Below are 6,614 nucleotides of genomic sequence, written 5' to 3' on the forward strand. Positions count from 1 at the left end.
ATGCAAGAGCAGGCCAGATAAACTTCTATCGACGCTCTCCGCTATACTCTACGTTTTGCTTGTGGGCATATGCGAATTCAAATGTGATTTGCATTTTCGCAATGTTCACAAATTAATTTCCGTATTTCTCATATATTTTATTTTCGGTTTGCGACTGGCCACCACACCACAGTTAACTTTGCAAGAGGTTTAACTCGCAGAAGGGTTAACTGACAAAAACAAAGGTCAGTTGCAAATTCCTTATCTGTGTCATGTTCTGATATCTTTCAGGTGATATACGCCCAAGGACTTGTTCGATTCGTTAGCTAGTTCGTAATACGTCGGGCTGATTTTCTTCGTTATTGATGCTTTGACGAAAACGGGTGCTAGCTTGCTACTGAACTTCTTGCCAGCATTGCTTTGAGCAAAACTGCGAGCGAATACGGTGTCTCCCACTTTCAAATGCACGACTCGACTACGCAAATTGTACACCCTAGCATTTGCTGCATGTGATTCCGAAATCTTCTTTCTAGCTTGCTGTCTCGCTACCTGTAACATGTCGGCTGTTTTTATAGCTACATCGTCAGATAATGAATTCAGATTTCGAAGCAACTCATAATCCTGTCCATTGGCTATCATGTTCTGTCCAAAACAAAGAAAATACGGGGAAAACCCTGTACTCCTATGAATACTTGATCTTAGTGATGCACTTATCGCATCGATATTTAAGTCCCAATTCGTGTGGTCCGATCCGATATAAGCTCTGATCGCGGCTAGGATCGACCTATTTACACGCTCGCTTGCATTCGCTTGCGGCGAATAAATTGCTGTACATATCTGTTTAATTCCGAACTTGGTTAGAAACGCTCTGAAATGACCCGATTTAAATTGTGATCCGTTATCGGTCAGTATCGATTCTGGAGTACCGAAGGTGTAAAATACGTGTTTCTCGAGATACTCACAAATCCTTTCAGATGTAAACTTCCGAAGCGGCTGCAAGAAATGGAATTTAGTGCAGTGATCAACTACAATTAAAAGTCCTATGTTCCCTTTCTTTGACCTTGGATATGGACCGAGAAGATCCATGTATAGTCGCTGAAATGGACGATCAGATGTAACGGGTTTACCCATAGGTGGTCTAAGAATTTTGTTAGGGCTCTTTGTTGATTTACAAACACTACAATCTGAGACATAATTACGAATTTGAGTAACCATTCCTGGCCAGAATAGATGACGTCTGATCTTTTCGATCATCTTGTTCATGCCGATGTGAGCAGCATCGGGTGAATCATGTGCTCGCGCTAGTACTTGGTCGATGAGGTTTATTGGAATCCAAAGCTTCCATGACTCGTCTTGCAACACTTCTCCCTTAGCTGGTTCAGTTCTCTTATACACAAATTTGTCCACGACCCTGAGATCAGGAAGACGTGACTGGTTGTCCTGAATCCTTTTTCTCAGTTCGACGTACTGTTCTGAATTGAAATCAACCGAATTCAAGTCGATAATTGGTCCAAGATCCGTTATGCTCGACACTTCTGCCTCTTCGCGTCGCGAAAGCGCGTCAGCTACGACATTTTCAGATCCCTTTCGATGTTTAATCGTAAACGAAAATCCATGCAGACGAATGGCCCATCTGGCTAGACGTCCTGATAAATCCTTCTGTCGCATTAGCCATTGAAGTGAAGCATGATCGGTAATCACACAGAACTCTTGACCTTCAATGTATGCTCTGAACTTATTGATGCCCTTGATTACAGCTAAGCACTCTAACTCGGTAACCGAATAATTTCGCTGTGCTTTAGACAGTTTTTCAGACATATATGCTATCGGTAGTTCGACTCCCTCCTCGTTTTCTTGAACTAAGACACACCCGAGACCATATAAACTTGCATCGCAAAGCAGTATAAACGGCTTCTTGAAATCTGGTGTTCTCAAAACTGGAGATGAGATTAACTTGGACTTGAGTTGAACAAATGCGTCCTCTGCTTCTTGAGTCCATGTAAGAACTTTGTTCTTCTTAAGCAAATCTGTCAGTGGTACGGCTATTGCGGCATAGTTGTCCACAAAACGTCGGTACCAACCAGCTAACCCTAGAAATCTGCGCAACTGTTTGACCGTAGTGGGTACAGGAAAATTTTCGATCGCGCTTACTTTCTCTGGATCGACTTTCAGCTCACCATCACCAATGACAAAGCCTAAATATCTGATTTGGGTCATGCAGAACTTTGACTTGGCTATGTTTATCGTTAGATTCGCGTCACGGAGATAACCTGCTATTTCCTCTAACAGTTTCATATGGGATTCGAAATCGTCAGAAAGCACCAAAAGATCGTCTAAGTAGACAAATACTCTCGTACGCAATTTCGCTGGGATAGCCAAATCCATCAATCTACACAAAGTTTGGGCCGCATTACAGAGACCAAAAGGCATAACCTTATATTGGTATAACGGCCGGTTCGGTATCGTAAATGCGGTATATTGTCTGGACTTCTCCTCGAGAGGTATTTGCCAAAACGCGTGTTTCATATCAAGGCCTGTGATGAAGCGTGCGGGAGGTAAACGACTAAGTATACCGTCTATGTGCGGTAGTGGATATGCATCCTTAACAGTCAGCTTATTCACTTCCCTAGAATCTAGACATAAGCGAACTTTAGGTCCTTTCCTCACGAGAACACAGTTGCTGCTCCATGGACTTTTGGATTCTTCTATTACGCCTAGCGCTAGCATGTTCTCTAATTCGGAAAACATGAGATTTTCTTTTGCTGGCGATATTGGCCAATGACGCTGCTTAACTGGTTTCGCCTCTGCTACATCAATACAATGTTCCATCAAATGTGTTCGACCAAGACCATTCTTTTCGTAAGAAGGCAATTTGTCGATAACTGAGTCTAGTCTTACTTTTTGTTGTGCTGACAGCACGTGAATATCCGGATTCTCCGTAGCTTCGTCTTCTCGACCTATGTCTAACTCTGCTATAGAGATTTTATCATCCATAATCTTACTGAGCAATCCAAAATCGCGCCAGAAGTCTATGCCAAGATAAACATCTTGATCAAGCTCCGGAATTACAAAAAACTGTATCGGCTTCTTAACTCCCCGATAGACAATTTCTAACTCGAGTCTTCCAACTACTGTACTTTTCGAGTTGTTTGCTGTTCGAATTCTGCCTGAGCATTTACGCATTCTAGGATGGTGTTCTAGCTCCTTGGCTGCTGTTCCACCGATGCAACTTATGGATGCACCTGAATCCAACAAAGCTAGGTATTTATGCTCGTCAATGTTGATATCTGTATAAACACGATTATCAGACTTCATAAAGATTGCGGAAATTAGTTTCTGGCGACTGCCTCGAACTGCTTTCCAAAAACTTCGCAGACGCTTGGTTGAACGTCTTGTTTTGCAAACGCAGGAGCAAGAACTGACTTCTCCGAAGATTCGCTGTCTTGCGGCTGCGTAATTCGCAACTCTGACATGAAATGGCTGGTAATGATTGACATTAATCGGTTTAGGTTCGTCCGGTTTGTTATTTGATTCGTCTGGGTTTATTATTACTAATGGTTCTGTCTGTGTACCACTATCAGAATTTACTGTCTCGGATGCGACGTGTGGCAAGATTTGACCGGCGCATCCATCGGATAGTTTTCCGAAGGGTTGCATTTTTGACACCTGGGCTTGAACGTATTCTTTGCTCCGCACCCGTAGCAAAAGATGGTGCGAACTTCAAGACAATCATCAAAACGATGTCCAAGATTGTCGCAATTCCAACACTTAAGTTGCTTTCGCTGTATAGCCGCGACTTCAGCTGTTTCACTATCATCAAACTCTTGTTCTATTTGAGACACAAAAGATCGTTGCTGAAAACCACCTCTGACTGATTGAGCTTTCATTTGCCTACAAAATTGTTCGTGCGTACGGACTTCCTCCCTGAGATGAGCTAACGTGTCTATACGCAAATGCATAAGTTCATATCGTAGTGAAGGTTTCGCTTGTCGAATAAGAAGCCTCACTAACGATTCTTCTGAGATCGGCGTGCTCAAGCGAGACACAAGTTTCTCTACTTGGAATTGGTAGTCTTCAAAAGGTTCTTTTTCAGCTTGACGCCTACTGTTTATGAACTCCCAAATGTCCATGTCCGAGTCACTCTCCTTGAACTTATTCCGAAATTCTCTGCAAAATAGAATCCAGTTAAACTGAGGAAACGAACGGTGGAATTTCCAGTGTAGCGCTGGTAGACCCATGTAGAAAAGGCAGAGCAAGCGCCATCTATGGGTCAGTTGAGAAACGCGATTCGCTGGCTAAGAGAAAGCAGCATAGGTCAACAGGGCGAATTGTCAGATATGTTCTGGTGAGAGCGGGTTCCAGATCGGCTGTTAAGGGGTTTGGCGCCATGGGCGAGCGGCATCAGCGTTCTTTTCCATTTGAACCTTTCGCAGTGAAAGTAGTGACAATCCGGAAAAATTTAAAGGAGATCTTTGGCAAACGAAACTTGGATGCAGCGCTTCCAAGCTAGCAAAGAGGCAATCTGATCCGATATTTGTTTTCATTGGCCAAATCCCATAGATTAGGTGAGTTGGGGAAAGTGAAAAGTGACTTCGTTTCCGATTAGCAGATTTTTCTTATGACTTATAGGGGTTTGGCAGCGGAAAAGAATAAAACTCAAGCTACGATATTGGTGGCCGACCAGCAGCCGAGCAAACAAAGAGATCGCATTGGAGCGACTCGGCGGCGGAGAGGGGGACCAGTGTCGGCGCAGCTCACGGTCGGCGAAGAGCATCGAGGGATCGCCCAAAAATCGCGAAAAATAAGGCAACCGCGGCGGGCGCTGTTTACGTGTTGTGTCCCTGCCCCTGAGCTCATTTTTTTTGCGGTGAAAACTACCGAAAATTCAATGTGAAAAGTCCCAAAAATGTGCTGTGAAAATTCCCAGAAAAATTGAGAAATAATGAGAATTTGAAAGTGAGAAAAAGGGAAGAGAAAAGGAGGTTTAACCTCACATAACTGGCCAAAGAGAAAAGGAAAGAAAAAGGAGGAGGGAGAATATAATAAGAAAAAAAAATGTCTGATTTTTGGCCGTATTAATTTTCATTGTTTTACCCAAAATTGATTTTTTTGTTTAATGATTTTTTTATGTGAAATTTTGTCTCGTCAAAATGTGTTTGAGTTCGGCGCAAGTTTCCAATAATTAAAATTAGTTTGTTCAAAAAAATTAACCTCTGGGAAAAAAATCTTAGCAGGCAACTTACCCCAAACAAAGAAAAAAAAGTGAATAGTTAAAAGAAATTAAAAAAAAAGAATAAAAATCCCCATGTCCCCATAAAACCTTTCCTTTCGCAGCAATTTTCAGGTGTCCCCGAACAAAGCGCTTTCTTCGTTGGATGCTGGAAAAAATATGGTGAGCGTTTAAACAAAAGAAAAGACCTACAAAAAATGGTTAAATTATTTTTTAGCGGATATTTTGGATTTTTAATCTTTTGTATTTGGTGTGAGTGGTCGGCTTAATAAAAAAGAGAAAAGAAATATAGCAAAAAAATAGGAAAAAGAATAATTGCCAAAAATTGAGCTGATCAGTAAAGAGCAGTAGAATAGCAGTAACGGAAATTGAGTAGTTATTGAACTCGAGCACAGAACTCACTCAGCCAATATCGTATTGGGAGCGTTGGCTTGTACTCTTGCGGTTTATCGAGGCTTGAGAGAAAACGAATGTTAATATCAAAGAGGAATATAAAAACAAAAGAAATGTATGAAATTTAAAAGGCCATAAATTTGAAGGAAATTATTTATATTAAGTTCAAATATATTAATTAAATTAAATAATATTAAAATTAAGAGAGATTAGGCATGCCGCATTTTAATTAGAATCTATATATTTATTTTTATTGCACATTTTTATAAATTTTAAGCTGTTTATTCGATATATTATATTTATTATATTTAGTCAAATTATGTTCATTCAATTCGCTCGTACTTAATGTGGATTTTAATGCTTAATTTAGGCGATATTATTTTTGAGGATTTTATGTTTGTTAGCTCGTAAATAAATATGTTTATAATGTTTTAAATTGAGTGTTTGTCCTCGGCGGACATGAAACCCCCATAAAAACCAGAACCGCAAAGGGGCCGTTCTTAGAGAAGGGAGATGGAAAACGAACGGCCAATGGAAGGGTGGGCCGATGGCGCCTCATTAACAGCGGAGGTGGAAAAGCGGTAGGCCCGATCGCAGGTGTATAGGGCTTAGAGCCCGACAATAGCCCAAATGTAGGAGTATGTGTTTCTCACCGGTTAGAGTGTTTTGTTATTGGTTTGTCGTAGCACGCAAATCTGAGTGGGTATAGTAATCGAAGAGGCGTTGGGGGATTAGAGCAAAGATCCACACCATTTGCTGACGAGCCATAGCCGAGGAACATTTTTGCGTGCGCTCTAGTCCACCCGTAACATCCTGCCTTGTCATTGTTTATAGATGTTCGTTACATATATAAATAATTATTATTTATGATTATTATAATTATTCTGGCGCCCAAACGTGTGGCTGAAGTTTTTTTCAGTGCACCACCCACACACACCTACATCTATCAACATTTTTGTAGAAAAAACTCACTTTTCGTTAAAGTAAAAGAAATATCGTTTAGACGTATTTT

The sequence above is a fragment of the Drosophila kikkawai genome, unplaced genomic scaffold (genome assembly GCF_030179895.1).
Source record: "Drosophila kikkawai strain 14028-0561.14 unplaced genomic scaffold, DkikHiC1v2 scaffold_34, whole genome shotgun sequence".
NCBI lineage: Eukaryota > Metazoa > Arthropoda > Insecta > Diptera > Drosophilidae > Drosophila > Drosophila kikkawai.